This window comes from Silene latifolia, chromosome 8, assembly GCF_048544455.1.
Source record: "Silene latifolia isolate original U9 population chromosome 8, ASM4854445v1, whole genome shotgun sequence".
In the NCBI taxonomy this organism is placed as follows: Eukaryota; Viridiplantae; Streptophyta; class Magnoliopsida; order Caryophyllales; family Caryophyllaceae; genus Silene; species Silene latifolia.
In genome coordinates this window covers 73,708,978-73,729,716 of record NC_133533.1, presented here as the reverse complement: position 1 = coordinate 73,729,716, position 20,739 = coordinate 73,708,978, and positions in this window count along the sequence as shown.

Sequence of the window (20,739 nt, the reverse complement as noted above, 5' to 3'; positions counted from 1 at the left end):
ACTCTTTGTACTTGAATGCGACGTAGAATTAATATCCTACCTTAGGATAATCCCACAAAAACATGTCAAATTTGAGTCTAAATTTCAGAAAATTATTATTTTTTTAAAAAAAAAAGTTTTAAAGACCTCAAATATTAAGAAAATACTATATAGGAACAATTCCCTTACATATCTGATATGTAATGTATATTCATTGACTTAGATGGAAAAATTTTTTAAATTGTGTACCTAGATAATTTCAAGCGTATAAAATAGCGAGATCTGCATGACTCATCATAGACAGAACCATATCAAAATGGGGTTCTTCTTATCTTATAAGATATAACATTCCACAATCATTTAGAAAAAGACCACCATCAAAATAAAATTAGTATGATATTTCTCATTTGGGACGAACCCGCATAGTTATATCTTTGTGACATTCCCAAATTACCACATACCAATTTTAGTTAGTGATGTCCTTTAAGAAAAACAATTTTTCTCTAATATTCTTACTGTGAAACTTAGATTGTCTTCTTAAGACTAGTAGTGAAACAATTTCATTACTATTATGATGATCATAAACATTTGGTTCAAGTTTCCCCATCTCGATCAAATCGAGCGATACTGATTATCTTCCTAAGTTGACCTTTACTTCAGTCTGAGTCTATTTTAAGTAAACCATTTAAAAGGTCAGACTAATGTTCATTGTAGGAACATATGCATAATTACTAAAAATAGTAATTATGATGAAGTATTAGAATCTCATTCCTTAACAACATCACTTAATTAATCAACACATATCTGAATATGTGTGACCAAACTTGTCGATTGCCATCTTAACAAGTTAGAGGCACGTTATAGTTTTTCCACCATTTAAACAAAATCCACTTGCCATAGTTGATCCAAATCAACAAGGCTTAGATTTCCATCATCATGGAACTTCTTTGAATGTTTCTTGTTTCTTGGCTCATAAGAAAATGTTGTAAGCGCATGAAACTCGAGACATAAGACTTGAACCCTTTTGTATTTCATGTCATAGATGAGATTGAACAAAACTAAAATTGTCTTAACAAGAAAGAGAACAACAATTGTTCTTTATAAAACATTAATTCAATTTATGTCCAAACGTGAAAGAAGTAACATTTTCTAACGACAAATGTGTGGACAGCGGGGGCCACGGGGGCGCTTGGGAAACAAGCGTTTGCATTTTTGTAAGGAGTCGCCACCAATTTTTATGGGAAATTGGAACCGTTCGAATACCTCGTGTCATGTCAAGACACAAAGTAAAGACATGAACAGTAAGCAATCGTTACCCTTAGCATTCTATGTCTAGAATGACTCTCGTGGATGCCAATGAACACGGGTGTTCACAGATATCTGAAGTAAGGGGTGAGGGTACGTATTAGGAAGCTCTTTTGATCGAACACCTAATCCCGCCCGCCTCGATAGCGGCCTCTACTAATGATTAGGGAAGTTATTCGTACTTGATATATCGTCGGCTATATGCATGCAATGCAACATCCAAGTTTTAATCCTAGCATGTGAGAATTAGACTAAGTCGGTAAACACGTAATTAGCATACAATTGGGTCGAAGTAGGATTTTATGTTCAATTACATGTGAAAACATACAAATGATACAAGAAATATGATAATTATAAATTACAATAATGAAAATTACATTAATTACATTGGAATAGGCGATTTATGTCGAAAATACCTTCAAAACGGATAATTTGAGAAAAAGGAATAAAAGAATGAAATAGATGAACGAACAGGAATTAGCGTGATATTACGGATAATAGTTAGTTAATACGTAAACTTAATTAAACTACGTCAAAGCGCGTAAACGGAGTTCGAGAGACGAACTCACCGGAACAGCAGCAGCAGAGCTGCGTTCTTTGAATAGCGCGCAGACACGCCGCGTCTTTCCTTGGCTCGGTCGCTCGTGAAGCCGTAATTGCAAGCCGTTAATGTTAATTGGTGATTTTAATGATTAATTAAATTATTTACTCGGATGAAAGTGATTAATAGGTTATTTAACATATGAATGGGTCATGAAAACAGTAAAACATGAATAAGACGGATTGAACGAATTAATTACAAGATGGAATAATGACAGAAGTGAAAAATATTAATGAGTCAAACAAATTAAATCGATTAATTAGGTTAGATATGATGAATATACGATGAACGTGTGACAAAACAGATGAAAACTATATCAAAGACGAATTCCAGAAACCCAATATTGATGAATTGAATCCCTACAACCCGGAATTGAATTTAATGACGAAAACCCGCAAATATTGGATTATTAGGGATTCAAGTCGGATTTGTGATGATTAAAACATGTTAATGATGATGATTATAATATACATGTGAATTATATGCTATCATTATGAAGAATTAACAAACAAAAGAAACAAGAAAGGATTTTGACGAATAAACAGAGGATGACCGAAGAAGAAAGGAAGCAGGAACTGCGGCAGCCTCACGAAGAGGCGCAGCAGGTACTGCGCTCCTTCGAAGAGGCACAGCAGTTGCTGCGTCCTTTCTCGACGGTTATCTACTGGAAATCCGTAAAAAGAGGTTTTAAAACATATTTTAGAAATCGGTTTTAATGGTGTTTTCGACATAAACCTTACAATTGATGATACAATAAAACAAAATACAATAAATAAAAGAGAGATTTACACCCTCTGTTGACAAAACGAGAAGGACTAAGATATCGATTAGTGATGCTCGACGCGAATGCAAAGAAAGTTCCCTCGTAAGAGGAAAACGATTAAGTTAATTAAGTTGATTATTGGTGTAGTTGGTCAAATTGGTCGGTCATGCAAACGGGGAGGCTGGTACTCAGAAGGATCTGAGCTTACGTGGTCGAAAGTTCAAGCACGTAGACACCAAAAAGTAAGAACAAAGTTTAGAATGCAAAGGGAGAAGAGAAGGGCGGACACTCGCGTGAGAAATATGAGGAGCGAAGGCTCCTATTTATACTAATCACGTGAAGGAATTAGGGTTTCGGAGACTCTTTGGAAGTGAATCTCGGAAAGATATGAAAAAGATACGGGGAACATGCAGAAAAGGGCCTGGGAAGAGGCGCAGCAGCCACTGCGTCTCTTGGAAGAGGCGCAGCACCTGCTGCGTCTGTTCCCAAGTGGTTTCCTCCTGCAGAAGAAAGATTTCCGTGTTTGAGTTATGGTAGGACGGAAATAATCCGGTTTTCCTTAATATCTTTTGTGAATATTACGGGAAATTGCTTACTAAAAGATAAAATTTATGAAATATGGAATAGAAATATCCGGAACATTCCAACATTCGACTCGGGTTTTAACGGTTATCGAAAAAATGGAGACGGTTTTAGGCCCGACTCCGAATGTACTCTAATTATCACAAACGACCGTATCGGCACGTAGATGACAACTAAGAGGTAGACATTAATATTTGAGCAATCACTTGACGATAATCTTACGAATTGTCACAAATCGTTCCGCGTATCAAACATGCGGCCCAATCATCACTGGGTGGTTGGCGAGAGGTGTAGAAATGAGGTATCTACAAAATGTAAGAATAAGGCCCTGTTCTTTTGGACTTAATTTCAGTTCTTATAAGTTCAGTTCAGTTCAGTTCAGCTATATTAAGTTCCGTTCAGTTCAGATCTGTTCAGTTCAGTTCAGTTCAGTTCAGTAATACAATTCTTATTTTATATTCTTACTGTTATCATTATTATTATTATATTAGTCTATTTAATATTTTTATTAATATATTAATATATATTTATTATATTTATTATATTACTATTGTTTTTATTATTATTTTATTTATATTTAATATATTTATTTATTATTATATTATTATGATTAATGGCAATATTGTAGTATAAAGTATTAATATTTATTATTATTATTATTATTGTTATTATTATTATTATTATTTTTACTTTTATAACTATTATTATTATTATTATTATTATTATTATTATTATTATTATTATTATTATTATTATTATTATTATTATTATTATATTACCTATATTATTATTATATTACATATATTATTATTATTTTGTTTAGCTGATATGTGAGTATATATATTATATCAAAACCTCAAGTTTCATATACAAGGATAGGGGTTCAAACCCCAGCAAGCTCATAAAAAAGAACCTTACATCCAACCAGACTTAACACAAACCAGGCCTCACTATACTACAAGGCAGCTTTACCAGCCATTGGTGATGTGAGACAGTCCAGGACCAGCTTTACTGCACCCTCTTCATCCAACAACCTCCTCAATCTGAGCAGATAACAATTCAGGCCTCAGAACAGAATGTTGAAGTCTTGTATTGTTTCTCTGGTGCCAGACAGTGTAAAGATAGACATTGAATACCATCGCCATTGCTTTCCATTGTAGACTGTCTTTCCTACCATTCTGAAGCTCAGTAAGACTAGGAAAAGATCTCCCCAACCAGACAGCAAGAGCTTCCTTGATTCTGCAGCTATAGCTACACTCATAGACATTGAATATTATAATAATAATAATAATAATAATAATAATAATAATAATAATAATAATAATAATAATAATAATAATAATATTATTATTATTATTATTATTATTATTATTATTATTTATATTAATTGTAAAAATTATTTATAATATTTATATTATATTATACTTATCGTATTTATTTTTTAGTTATTATAATTAATATATTATATTATTTAATATTATATTATTATTAATAATGTTATCATTTATATTACCAATATATTATTATTATTATTATTATTACTATATTTAGTATTATATTACTATTTTTTATATATATTATTATATTATTATTATATTATATTAATATATTAATAATAATAATAATAATAATGAATAATATTGTTATAATATTTATTATTATTATTGGTATTAATTTTATTATTATAATCTTTTATTTTTATTTCATTCAGATTCATTCGATTGAGATCGATTCAGCTCGATTCGATTGATTCGATTCGATTCACTCTATTAAATTCAATTCAGTGATTCGGCTCCATTAAGTTGATTCGATTCATTCGATTGAGAAAATTTCAGTCCAAAAGAACAGGGCCTAACTATTATTCAAATAAATCTAGTTTTGAATAAAACAACATTCAAATGAATAACTTCTACGCATAATGAATTTCCTCATTATATACGTAGATCTATTTCATTCTTTAACATTATCCTACTCCACATGACATTACATTCACAATGTAAATATCATCTTTGGTATCTTATACCTTATAGTAGAATATTTGTAGTAACTTTTACTTCTATAAAATGCATACTTCATTTAGAAGTCATACTTCAATAGCTTTCGCAGATCTTCGATACATTTTTAAAAGCTATCTTTCCAATGCTATCTGTCATTACAATAATGACGTTAATCACTAAATGATTCCATACATGTTTAGACATTGATCTTCAGGTTGGACTTGACAACGATTGTCCATTCCACTATTACCAGTGTCTAAACTCATATCTCAATGTCTCTTTACTGATGAACTCAAAGAACATTAGTTTTTTATTCTTCTTGATATGAAATTTAATTGTCACTAAGTGAAAAATCTGCTAAGTTACATGCATCATTCACAATGAGTTGAATATAACTAAAGGAAGAACTGAAACAATTTCATCATCAACCTTTGATGAGAAGGATATCCAAGTAATCCAAATTATCAATAGAATTATGTCATAACAATGACAAGTGGACTAAGTGGATCATTCCACATATTTTTCTCACTAAGCGGGAATGATGCGTGTCATTTATATGACGTTTTACACCTCATATTACACGCATTTCAGAGCTTATTTATATAGTTTATGCTACTATTCTCCCCATTTCCGTCTACTTTCGTGTTTTTGTACATTATTGCAGAAATGTGAAGAATCCAGCGGAAATCAAGCTAAATCCGTCCCCGAGCACCTTGCATTGCATTTGACGTGAAGTATTTACTCAAGGAACGAGCTTGGTGCGCATTTCGAGGCCTGAAAGATAATTTTATGAAGAATTAGAAGCGGACTATCAGCTAAAGCAGTCGATCGACTGGCCTTCATGGTCGATCGACCAACGCACGACTTACAGGAGCTACTGTTCAGCATAGTTCAGTCGATCGACCGGCTGCTATGGTCGATCGACCATACCGTTAATTATGACGTGAATAAATAGAACGAGATTTCCAAAGCCCATTGTATATTAGGTTTAGGAATAAGTGTTACGCGATATTCTATATAACGTAACATAGGTTTTCATAATAATCATCAAGATTTAATTCAGTTTTATCATCAAGTTCTAAACATTCATTAGTTCGATTATTTTCCGTCAATAAAGTTCTTTTTGCATTCGGTTTTGATCTTTCTTCTGCGATTTCCTTCACGGTACTCTTCTGTTCTTATATTCAGTTTCATTGCTTTAATTTGCGGATAGTTTAGGGTTGCTAGGTTAGATCTCCCGAAGCCAAATTATTGTTTTATGTTAATTGTTCGTTTAATTAATTTAAGCATGAATTCGAATGTTTTAATTGTTAAGTTTATTGCTGTTATTATTTCTAGTATGAGTAACTAAATCCCTTGTGCTAGGATGTAGGGAATCTGTAGCGTAGGCGGCATTAGAATAGTAGACCTAGAACGCGCCATGGTCGATCGACCGGCCTCCCTGGTCGATCGACTGGCCACGTGAGTATTAGTTTCGTTTTAATTAATTTAATTGCTATGTTTGACGAATCGAGTGCATGCGACTAGTTGAATGCCTAGGAATTGACCGACCCAATAAAGATCGAAAGATAGGGATGGGAGATAGCCTACCTAATTAAGACGACTAGATTAATGAGATCGAAAGATGAGTTAGTTTAGCTTTTTAAATCACTTTTCATGACAAAAGTCAGTATTAGTGATATTAGGGACCTGTACCTAGATCGAAAGATGATACCTGTAAGAATGGACCGAAAGGACTTCTTATTTTCCTGTCTCACGTGTTTGTTTTAGACCTATTTAGTATGCTGCCGCCGAAACTATGGTGAACCGACCATCTTAGCACCCTTTTAATATTTGATTTCCTTCGTTTATTTAGTTTACATTTCATTTACTGCCTTTAGTTATAGACCAACTCAAATCAAAAACCCCACACACTGTTACCTTCGGACTTAAATAGAACAACTATTAATTGCATCGCCTCCTTGTGGTTCGACCCTGACTGCCACTAGCTATAGTAGTAGTTTGGACTATAAATATTATTTTTGGTGCACACAACGACGGGCATCAAATTTTGGCGCCGTTGCCGGGGAGGCAATTGTTTAAAATTTTTAGTTGTTTTATTTTTAGTCTTTTTCTTAGTTTAAGGGACATTTGTTCCTTAAACTATTCTCATATTCTACTTGTAGTTTCTTCTTATGCGCAGATCACAGGGTGGTGAATTACTACCGTTCAATCCTGAGATTGAGAAGACTTTGCGTGAGTTGAGACGATCATCTAGAGTATTGCCGATAGAGGAAGAGCTGAGTACTCTGTCTAGTTACTATGAGAACGAGCTGTTTGAGGAGGATCCACCTTCGTCACCTATTTCTACTTCCTCAACAGAGACTGTCATATCTCCAGACATGGCTGAAGAAGCGAGTATAGCCAGTCACTCTGAGCCGACAGCTGAGAATCTCTATAAGGGATTTGCATTACCAGGGACGGATAGGAAATTCGAGCCGAAGCCGTCCTATATCAAATTGGTTGAGAGAAACCAATTCGGGGGAGCTGCAAATGAAGATGCAGCTAAGCACATGGAGACATTCATTGATTATTGTTGTTCCATACCCCCACCAACCGGTGTGACCCAGGACCAGGTGAAGGAAACTATGTTTATATTCTCTCTTCGTGATGCCGCAAGGGAGTGGTACAGAGACCTGGATCGAGCTGCTCATGGGATAACGGACTGGAATTCGCTGGCCTTGGCATTCTACAAGAAATATTTCTCTGCCTCGAAGACGAATGCCATTAGAGCTCAGATCACGAGCTTTAAACAGGGTCCTGATGAGAATTTTCATGAGGCGTGGGTCCGTTTCAAGAAGCTGGTGCGAACCATACCACACCATGGGTTCGAGAAATGGAGCCTATGCAATCAATTTTATAATGGGCTTTATGACGATCAGAGGGCTATCCTGGATGCGGCAGCTAATGGTAGATTCCAGGAGAATGTGGCACTACTACAAATACAGGCAACCACAACGGCCCTTTAACAATGCTTATTCACGAAAATCATCAAAACAGGTTGTAGAATTTATTCTGCGAATTTTACCAAAATTAATTACAACGGTTATGTGTTGTTAACCGTTGTTATTGGTTTTAACAACGGGTCATACTTAAACAACCGTCGTTAATGAAAAAACTAATAACAACGGTTAAATTTTAACCGTTGTTAATGGTTTGGCGCCAAATTAGTGAAAAGTAATCACAACGGTTATATTAGAACCCGTTTTTAATACGTTTTAACAACGGTTGTAGACTCAATAACCGTTGTTATTAATATTATGAAAATCTTAAGAACAACATATTGCTTTATTCCGCTATACGCTACAAACACAAGCTAATACTGCTACTATATCATCCTCCATTCCTCCCTGATCGTCTCTCTGTCTTCATCTCCGTCACTGTTGTCACGTCTTCTCTCCCTCATCGTGTTTATCAATCAGGTATATATATGTTTCTTAGCAACGCTTATAACTAGATATAGGATTTTTTGGGTTATTATCTAATTTGTTAATAATTTAGCTTAATTGCTTTCCTGAATTTCGTTTATTTGTTTGCCTATTATTGTATTTTCTGAATTAGTTGCCTATTATTACGAATGTAGAATAATGACTCGAACTTGGATGATTGATGCAAATATGAGTGACCGCACCTACAAGGATGGTTTAGCTGAATTTTATGAATTCGTTTCGAATAATTTGAAAGGTTCTTCGAGTATTGCATGTCCTTGTGAAAGATGTGGTAATATTAGCTATATGGCTTTTACGGACGTTAAAATACACCTAGAAAAGTGGAGATTTAGTCGATCCTATACACTTTGTATTTTTCATGGGGAATCATTAGAGGAAGAGAATAACTCTGAAGAAGATGATGTTGAGGTACACGAAAAGCTAACTGATGATCCTAAGTTTGCCGAGTTTTTTGAGTTGGAAGAGTTGGAAGTAGAGAAGTTGAATGTTGGGTCTATAGATAATGAAGAGAATGATGATGAGTCCATTGCTTTTGAAGATGTAGGTGATGACACTAGTAATTGGGATGACCTTAACAACATGTATGAGAAGTTGTGTGAGTCCAAGCACCTCTCGTATCCTGGTTGTAAGTTCACAAAAATGTCGGCTGTGGTGAAGTTGTATAATATCAAGGGGGCAAATGGGGTGAGTGACACGTGTTTCACTAGTTTTTTAGCCTTGATAAAGAAGTTGCTTCCTGATGGTAATGTTCTACCTGTTAAGACATATGAGGCAAAAAAACTAATAAGAGGAGTGGGTATGAAATATGAGAAAATACATGCATGTCCAAATGATTGCATATTGTATCGGAAATTATATCAAAACTTAACCAATTGCCCTAAATGTTTGGAGTGGCGTTATAAAGATAAGGAAGGGATCCCGGCTAAGGTGTTGTGGTATTTTCCATTGATACCAAGAGTCATAAGGATTTATGCGAATCCCGATGATGCAAAAATGTTAACTTGGCATGAAACAGGAAGAATAAATGATGGAAAGCTAAGACACCCGGCAGATGGTAAGCAATGGAAATCGTTCGACGCTAAGTATATCCCGAGTTCGGCAATGAACCTAGAATCTTACGTCTAGCGCTGTCCACTGATGGAATGAACCCACATGGAAACATGAGTAGCCAACATAGTACTTGGCCAGTAGTGTTGGCTATTTATAACTTACCTCCATATGTGTGCATGAAAAGAAAGTATTTGATGTTGTCGTTGTTAATTTCCGGCCCTAAACAACCTGGAAATTATATAGATGTATATTTGGAACCTCTTCTAGATGATGTGCGATTGTTGTGGGATAGTGGGATAGAAGTATTTGATGCATATAAGAACGAAACTTTCAATTTGAGAGCGATGTTATTGTGTACAATAACTGACTATCCGGCTTATGGCGACCTTTCTGGGCACACAGTTCATGGGAAAGAGGCTTGTCCATTGTGTGGGGAGGATATCGAGTCTGAATACTTGAAGTCTTCTCGTAAGTATGTGTATATGGGAAATAGGAGGTTCTTGTCTCATGACCATTGTTATCGCAAGATGCAGAAAGCATTCAATGGAAGACAAGAACTTCGTCAACCTCCTAGAATTTTGAGTAGGCATGAAGTTTATCGAAAGTAAAGCATATTGAGATAGATTATGGGAAGAAGAGCGGCTCTAAATTGTCTACTCGTGGGTATAAGAAAAGATCCATATTTTTTGATAAACTTCCATATTGGCCTGACTGGAGGTCGAGCATTGCCTCGATTTCATGCACATTGAGAAAAATGTCTGTGATAATATTATCAATACCCTTCTGAATGTTCCTGGTAAAACAAAGGATAACGCCGCAGCTAGGGAAGATATGAAAATGATGGGTATTAGGCTAGAGTTGGCACCACAGAAGAGAGGTAATCGTACATTTTTACCGCCAGCAGCTTTTACCCTTTCACGGAATGAGAGAAAAGAGTTATGTGCTTGCTTGAATGGAATTAAAGTGCCACATGGTTATTCGTCGAACATCAAAAGCCTAGTGTCGATGCAAGACCTAAAACTCACCGGGTTAAAGTCACATGATTGTCACACTTTGATGCAACAATTACTACCTGTGGCTATTCGTTCCATTTTACCTGAAAAGGTATGATATGCTATAACTAGATTCTGTCTCTTCTTCCAGTCCATATGCGAGAAAGTCATCGATCCCGATGACGCGGATTCATTGCAGGACCTCGTTGTAACCTCTCTTTGTCAGTTGGAAATGTATTTTCCACCCTCTTTCTTCACTATCATGATTCATCTGACCATTCACTTGGTTAGGGAGATTTTGTACCTTGGGCCCGTGTACTTGAGATGAAGGAAATGTAGATCTATATACATACTAACATATTCATATATGTTTTAATTTAATTTGTCATAAAATTAATTAGTGATCTTATGCATGCAAACTTTAATTTAAGAAGATAAGAAAACATTTTCTCACCATAAAACGGATCATAAAGGGCACAAGTGGAGAACTCCTTCCTCCACTTGATCTTGAGCTTTCCATATGTTAGGATGATCCTCCAAGCACTCAAAGTAGAATGCCTCCAATTAGTTGCACCCAAGACTAATCCCATAATCCTTACACTATTATTAACTAGATAATAATATAAGTAACCTTAAAATTATTCTAATATTTTTATGATTACTACATTGTAATCTTGAGAATATATTAGAAATATAGAACAAATTTCCATAAAAACAATTTTATGAATTTAGAGAGAGGTTAGAGTATTTTCCTTTCAAAGACATGTGAAAAAGAAAAACACTACTCTTGCAAATTGAGAGAGGGTTGGACGGTTCATCAATAGAGCATGGGGAGTGCAATTTTTGATGTTATTTATGCCCAATAGCTGTTGGCATAGATTAGAGAAAAATATGGAAAAGACAAAAGCCAATAAAAAACAATGGCTTGTCTCATGTGTGTCTAATTGTGTCTAGTGCACACAATTCAAGGCACATTTTACACGGTCCAAAATGACCCATTTACGGGTCCATTTTGGTTCTTATATTTGTCGCACAAATACGTGTAATTTTATTTTAAACATCGTCTCATGTTTTAAATAATTCCCAATTAATTTATTCTAACATCACTCCGCAAATATACGTGTACAATCTGCACATATATTTTACGTACCAATATTAATCACATTAATCGATTAGTACAAATTTAATAATTAACCGCTTAATTATTAATTCCTGTCTCAAATAATTCATTATTCAATTATCGCATAATAAAATAATAATTTCCGTGCCTTGAGTTCAAAACTCGAACTTTCTCTAAATAATTTGTTCGACTACCTTTTAGTCAATTTTAAGGAATTAATTAACTCGTATTGTCATACAATTAATTAATCTTTTCTATTATGGGAATCGTCCTTTAGGTGTGACCTCAAGGATCAATCGACCACCACCGTCAAACGAAAGTAATGTCAAACTCTAGTCAGCCAATCATTACCGATAAATGTTGGTCAGTTGACTATATATAATAGAATCATCCCAAGCGTATTCTTGTAATGAGATTTAACAATGATATTTAAATCATGTGATCGCACTATTGTTGAGGACACATTTCCCAACAATCTCCCACTTGTCCTCGACAAGTGTGCGTCACCAATTCTCTTGTCCTATTACTATCTCCCACTCAATGCAAGGTGTCTTTCAGGTCGTACTTGCAAGTGATCATATCGAGAGTGGTTTCCTCGATCTGGAGAATAACTGATTGACCGGATTTATCTATCATAGATACCTTCCGAGCGTGGCCACGCATTTCCAGTTCATTACTCCTCGAGTGGCCCTGAGATATTGTTTTAACCCTGACAAGGGGGTGGACAATTCCTATCGCACTTATTCCCTTCGACTAGCCACAACCATCATAACCCAAAATATGCCCATTTGACCCCATTTACGAAGGTCGTAGTAACACAAATCAAAGTTAATCAAATCGTGCCATCTTAGGTGAAAAGTCTTTAGTCAAAAGAATCGACTCATTAGAATACTATAGTAGCTCTCGCCACGACCAGGCTTTATAAATTTGCCGAACTCTATAAGCGGTCACTTTGCCCGACAAAGTGTTCCTAACAGATCGCCTATGTGATCGACTAGTCATCTCACATGACTCTATGGCACTTGAACTTGCCATCAATCGCATCACACTCTAGTCACTTCGAGACGTCACCTCATACAAGTGACTATGGGCGAATACAATGCTAATCCGTGTTCACTTTAACGGGGTTCAATTGTCTCTACAACCCGTTTGGATGTAACAAAGTATAATAAAAGAGTTTTAAAGTAAAACTCGAACGACAAATGCGATTATCACATATGAATAGTCAATGCCTGATTACTATTTCATGTTCTATAATCTAATTTCATCTTGTACGTAGTTGTTCATTTCAATTCAATTGAAATGACATGACTCATCACGTTTAGCCTTTGAGAAGGCTTTGGTTAGTAGGTTTTATCAATTTCTTGTACCTTACTTAACCTCACTACATACTCGTTTTCCTTTGTAATGTATACATTTGCATTACAAAACTTTCTGAGTACGTGTCGAGATCCAATTAAGACATAGGCCCTCTAGCCTAAGAATAGCTCCCACTTGTTTTTTCGCAGTGCGGGACTCATCTTTCTTGCACATCTCATGATCGCAAGTGTACTCAATTTCCGTTATAAAAATCTCTCATTGTTCTTTATTGCCTAGAACGATTCTAGAAAATCTACTTCTTAATTAACATTGCCACAATGGTATCTTAACCATCTTAATGTGTTTTGATTATGGTTTTGTCGGAAACCATGCGCAATCTCAATTGTCAATTGTCACTTGTGTAACACCCTTACACAATATTGCATCATAAACACTTTGCTTTACTTCCTTAATGCTTCTGCAAGCACTTAAGGGTAATCTTTATAGCTTACTTGGTAAAGATTACTTAAATTCGATTTTGAAAACAATTCATCATACTCAAAGCATATGAAGTGTTATACATCATTTCTTTTTAATTGATTCGGCAGCGGAAGCAAATGAAATCAATCAAATATGTTCAATTTAATTGAACTAGTCATGAATCTTATCAACATAAGACTTCTTACTGACGCTAATATCATGTGGATTTATCTTCATAAATCCGGATATTCAAGATGTATTATAATACTCCAAAAGTCTTAAATCATTCTCAATGATCAATATGTCATCCACATATCGGACTAATTAAAAATTCCGTAACTCCCACTAAACTCCATGTATAAACACAACCTCTCGACTTATCGAGAAATGTTTTATCACATGATCAAAATGTTGATTCCAACTCATTGATGTCTTACTTAAGATCATCTCTTAAGTTTCACATTATCTTAGGATTGCAAGAATCTATAAAACCCATGACATGTATTGAATACATTCCTTCTAATTGAAGAAGTGGGTTTTAGATTCACTCGCTATGTATTTCATGATAATGAAACACAATCCCTAAGAAGATCCAAATAGACTTAAGCATTTCAATTGGTGTAAAAACCCTTTTCAACCAATCAACCTTGAAATCTCTCTTTATTAGTGCAAAACCCTTTGCAACTAATCAAGCCTTTTTATTTCGGATTTTCATGGCTCTAAGCCTTATATTGAGTTGTGACTTAAACACTCTTATGTAAGTCATATGTTCATTACTTTCTAGAAGTAATCAACTTGAATCAACCAATTTCTTTTGTAAGTTATAAGCTCTTTACTTTCTTAAAAGTAGCATGAATTCATCATTTTTAACAAGTGACGAATTTAACCTCCTAGGTTTTGAAGAAACAATGTCTTACACAAAACGTCTCATGTAGCCAAGAAAGACCAGTTTCTTGCGACATAACATTCTTTGTGGCTCTCTTGAATAATTTCTCCCACTCTGTCTTCAAAAATAAACTTGTATTTTAGAAAGACAAAATTCACGAGCCACAAACCCGTCGTACTCGTGATAATTGAAGGGGAAAAATGAGTATTTGTTTCTTGTGAAAACTTACAAACATGGTACCCTTACCATTTCATATCTCATATGATTCGATTTAGTGGAAACATAATTTAGACAAAAATGATAAAATCCCCAAAAGGATCAAGTAACTCAAAGTAACTTGATATAAATCCAAACCATATTGAATAGCGTTTGAATTCTTATCCAATCACACATTATTCCATAATGTGTGTTAAGAGAGATTAACTTGTGATACTATATCACATTTCTTTTTGGCTTATATCAAAGTCTTCACTTTGATAATCCCATCACGACTAAATCGTGATTCCTTGAACTCTTGAACTTCTTCAAAGATTTCTCTATTTACCTTATTAAGTGAACACACTAGTGTCAACTTAAATCGTTGGTAAAAGAAAATGATCAACCTATTTTGGATAAATGATTTACAATCTCGATCTCCTTTTTCAACCAAAAGGCACGAGATATCTTGCTTTGAATACAAGATACGCATATACCATTAACCATCTAATGGTTTCAAGAGTACTCGATAACTCTTTGCGTTCATCATTCCAAAATTTAAGGTTTGATCTTGGGTTACCAATTTGAGTCTTGCATCATCTTCATGATATATTATTCTAGTTTGGTTTAGAATATATTCACCTTGATAATGGGCTAGCCATACATCAAATCGTGGTGTATAGGGTCACAAAAGTGAAACCTCTTTTGTATCGTAACAAGTTTGTATTCTAATTTAGAGTTTATGTACTTAATAGTCATAATTAAGCACAACTCCAAACCCAAAAACTAGATTTAGTACACAATGACTCTTTCTCTCGACTTCATTGTTGCTAGTCGTCATATTCTAATCATCTTATGTATCAAGTACAATGATGAAAACCTCCATTGGTTTCTAATATTGACGAAGTATTACTAGCAAAATTTATGTTTAATCAAATAAACATTTAAAGAAGAAGGTCCCATTAGATGTCCCACAACTAACTTGTTGATTCTTCAATAATTTGGGGTAGTTTCCTTTCTTGTGTCCAACATTTAAGACAATAGAAACCTTTTATTCGGTCGGGATTGATAGGTTTAGTATCGTCATTCTCAACAACTTTACCTATAACATTACCTTGTATCAATTCCATTATAATCTTTATTTCTTGAACCTCGTCCTCATCTTAACGGTTTAAGAGAATGCTCCCACTCAATTCAATGAGTCTTTACTTAGAGAAGCAAAGTTGAATCTTATGAAGATTACTCTTCATTTGTTCGTTTTAGTCTTAAAACTTTCATTGAAGTGGTTGCGTTATTTTGGTCAATTACGAATTTCAACAAATCTAATTACCAAAACAATTTATCGCTTCAAGATACTTAATTCAATTAAGTATATGAATAACAATCCATTGCAAGTAGATGTGTTAGTCAAGAATCAAAAACCTGTTTGATAATGAATAACTTTAATCTATACTCTTTACAAGAGATCCTTAGCAATGGTTCATTTGAGGTTTTAGAAGCAAATTCATATTTGTCTTTAGTTACGATATTTTAATGGAGATTTGAATCAAAAACGAAATGATATCGTATATGAATTGTGGTAAAGAAATAGAACAATATGATAACGGAATAGTGGAAAACAAAACATTTATCGTTAAATTAATACTTGTAAACAACAAGTAAAGCATTTACATAGTGACCTCTACCCAACTATGATAAATGATTCCAAGACCCAAATTCATATCGACTTAGGCACGGTATGGCCGATGAAACCCTTATCAATATAACTCGGTGGATTAACACTTTAATCGATTCTACTTTTAGAACTCTTGGTCGATAAAATTACTCTAATATTTATCTATAGCCCGGAACACATGCAACTACGGTCGCGAATACTTCCGTTGAGCTCAATCCAAATTTCGAATAAATGTGTCCATGATCCAAATCCACATCAACTTGGGCACGGTATGGCCGATGAAACCCTCATCAACATGAATTCGGTGGATTGACATTTATCACCCACTTCCCCTACGTAACAAGGTTTGTACCCCGGTAGGGCCGAGTGCACTCCCTCACGAAATAGGTTTTCATGGTTTCTACTATTTGGTAAGGCTATGTCTCAATTTATTGTTTTAGCGAGAGGTCATGTCAATTTATTATCTATCACGTTTTAAGTGAACTAAAGCGATGAACTACGATAATTCTAATTGACACGGTCGATAAACTCGATAAAAGAAGATGCATGTTTAGTTATGGCGATTTAGCGATGCATGTGACATAAAATAAAATGCAAGCATAAAGGTAAATAAATCTTAGTATGACCTTTCCTAAAATAGAAAAACTATTTAACTATTACATATTCGGAAACCAACTCCATTGGTCCCTTGAACTTCGGTTGTGGCATGCATCTCAAGGTAACACCGTCTTTATGTTTCGCCATTCTTGAAGAAATCCGTCTTTAGGAACTCCGGAATGAATAAAATTACATAATAAATTACATAATTTCCTATTATACATTTGTAACTAAAATAAAATAAATCTATTAAATTACAAAACGGTGATACGAGATCACAATAAAAATTACAACCGAATCGATATTCCCATACATTTCGGGAAATACCAATTAAAATCTAAGGCCATACTAAGTAAAATTACATAATTCAAAATTACATAAATTAAAAATTATGACAATCATAAAGAAAATGCAGCATTATAATATGTATGAACATGCTCAATTTTTTATGCTAAATCGCCTTTTAAATAGCCAATATCGCATATTACCTTGGTTTTTGATTTGCGTGATTTCAACATTTTATAATCACAAAAATACATAAACTCATATTTATGCATAAGTTAATTACCCTAACCTCTTAGGACTCAAAATATAGTCTTCACTAATAATTTGACCATAATTAACCTTTATTTACAAAATTGTTCATAAATGGACCAAAAATTACAAAAATAAGCTATTAAACTTCAAATAAATCCAAAAATTTCAAATAAATTTGAAATTTGAAATTTAAACTCATGAACATTCTGGAAAAATTCCATGACACTCATAGTGTTCAAAATCTTAGGTTACAAATTTCGAAAAATTTACCGGAAAAACAATGTTTCGGTTTATCGATTTATAATAAAATAATCATAAAAACATGGAAAAATTATTTTCACTAACTTTTCAATTTTAGATCTGAAAAGATAATAAAATGCAACATTAGACGTTTTTCCTAAGTCATAGATTATGTTTTATTAATTTTCCACTAATAATGTCACTATTTATGCTATTTTTCTTCAAAAATTCATAAATCATGCAAAAAGACTTCTTTATAGCCAATTATTTTACACACATCTTGTAAAATTGCATGTGACAACATATTAATTTTCTATGACCAGATTCGAAATTTAACTCATATTAACCTATTTTTCTCTTAAATCCGTATTTAATAATGAAAAATTCATTTTTCGAGCATAACAAGTCCAAAAATTATGAAAATTTACAGGTTATCTCAAAATAATATATGTAACAACATATCCAAAAACCAACTTAAAATTAGAAGTATAGCTAATTTTCGACCAAAAATGACATTTTTACTCATAAAATCACATTTAAATGTCATTATTATTAAATATGAACAATAAAAATCCGAAAAATTAACCAAAATATCCTAAAACACTTTAGGACCAGAAATATTAACATGCATGTAATTATTTCGTGATATATCATAATAACACAAATTTTACAAGTTTTATTTGTTATTCATATAACTCGGAAAAACTTTTAACCAATTTGCATGCAAACAACCGTGGCTCTTGATACCGATTGAAGGAAATGTAGATCTATATACATACTAACATATTCATATATGTTTTAATTTAATTTGTCATAAAATTAATTAGTGATCTTATGCATGCAAACTTTAATTTAAGAAGATAAGAAAACATTTTCTCACCATAAAACGGATCATAAAGGGCACAAGTGGAGAACTCCTTCCTCCACTTGATCTTGAGCTTTCCATATGTTAGGATGATCCTCCAAGCACTCAAAGTAGAATGCCTCCAATTAGTTGCACCCAAGACTAATCCCATAATCCTTACACTATTATTAACTAGATAATAATATAAGTAACCTTAAAATTATTCTAATATTTTTATGATTACTACATTGTAATCTTGAGAATATATTAGAAATATAGAACAAATTTCCATAAAAACAATTTTATGAATTTAGAGAGAGGTTAGAGTATTTTCCTTTCAAAGACATGTGAAAAAGAAAAACACTACTCTTGCAAATTGAGAGAGGGTTGGACAGTTCATCAATAGAGCATGGGGAGTGCAATTTTTGATGTTATTTATGCCCAATAGCTTTTGGCATAGATTAGAGAAAAATATGGAAAAGACAAAAGCCAATCAAAAACAATGGCTTGTCTCATGTGTGTCTAATTGTGTCTAGTGCACACAATTCAAGGCACATTTTACACGGTCCAAAATGACCCATTTACGGGTCCATTTTGGTTCTTATATTTGTCGCACAAATACGTGTAATTTTATTTTAAACATCGTCTCATGTTTTAAATAATTCCCAATTAATTTATTCTAACATCACTCCGCAAATATACGTGTACAATCTGCACATATATTTTACGTACCAATATTAATCACATTAATCGATTAGTACAAATTTAATAATTAACCGCTTAATTATTAATTCCTGTCTCAAATAATTCATTATTCAATTATCGCATAATAAAATAATAATTTCCGTGCCTTGAGTTCAAAACTCGAACTTTCTCTAAATAATTTGTTCGACTACCTTTTAGTCAATTTTAAGGAATTAATTAACTCGTATTGTCATACAATTAATTAATCTTTTCTATTATGGGAATCGTCCTTTAGGTGTGACCTCAAGGATCAATCACCACCACCACCGTCAACGACGACGGTAATGTCAAACTCTAGTCACCAATCATTACCGATAAATGTTGGTCAGTTGACTATATATAATAGAATCATCCCAAGCGTATTCTTGTAATGAGATTTAACAATGATATTTAAATCATGTGATCGCACTATTGTTGAGGACACATTTCCCAACATGAGATACCAGTATCCTTTCGAAAGATTGATGAAAGTCTACAAGGACTATCGTCTAATCGGTATCGTCCGGAAGGTTGTATTACTGAACGCGCTATTTTAGACGAAGCTCTTTCATATTGTTACGCTCATCTCTCCCCTGAGGAGTTGATTGGCGTTCCTAAGAATCGTCATAGTGACTGGATGACCGGAAAAGGTATTAGGGGCCGGGTTGAAAAAATTGTGACACGTGAAATGTTGCATTTAGCACACATGTATGTGCTAAACAACGAAGATGAGGTGCAACCTTATATTCAACAACACAAAGATGAGCTCAAATACGATCACCAAAACAAGACCGAGAAGTGGATTGCGAACGAGCATACGAAGACGTTTCCAGAGTGGTTTAGGAATATTGTCTTACAGTGTATTGATCAAACTGGTGATGACATCTCTCCTAGGTTACTACGTCTTAGTTTAGGTCCAAATGCCAGGGTCACCTTTTACAACAGTTTTGCCATTAATGGATATACTTTTTACACCCGCGAGCAAGATGAGGTGAGCACAATGCAAAATAGTGGTGTGAGTTCTGAATTTGAGGCAATGCACTTTGCTACTTCAAAAGATAAAAAGCCTATTTGGGGAAAATGCCTTTATTATGGTGTTATTCAAGAAATATTGGTACTAGATTACATTGATTTCACAATGCCTTTGTTTCGATGTAACTGGGTTGATAACAACATCCATTTTGTCCGAAAGGATAAGATGGGATTTACGTTGGTCAATCTGGGTAAGGTTGGCAATAATAAGGATGATCCTTTCATAATGGCATCCCAAGCTAAACAAGTGTTCTATGTCACTGATCCTATGGATAAGAAGTGGTCTATTGTACTGTCTATAAGAAGTAGAAGGTGTAGTCCATCCGATAATGGTGATGATGATCAGGATGTCGT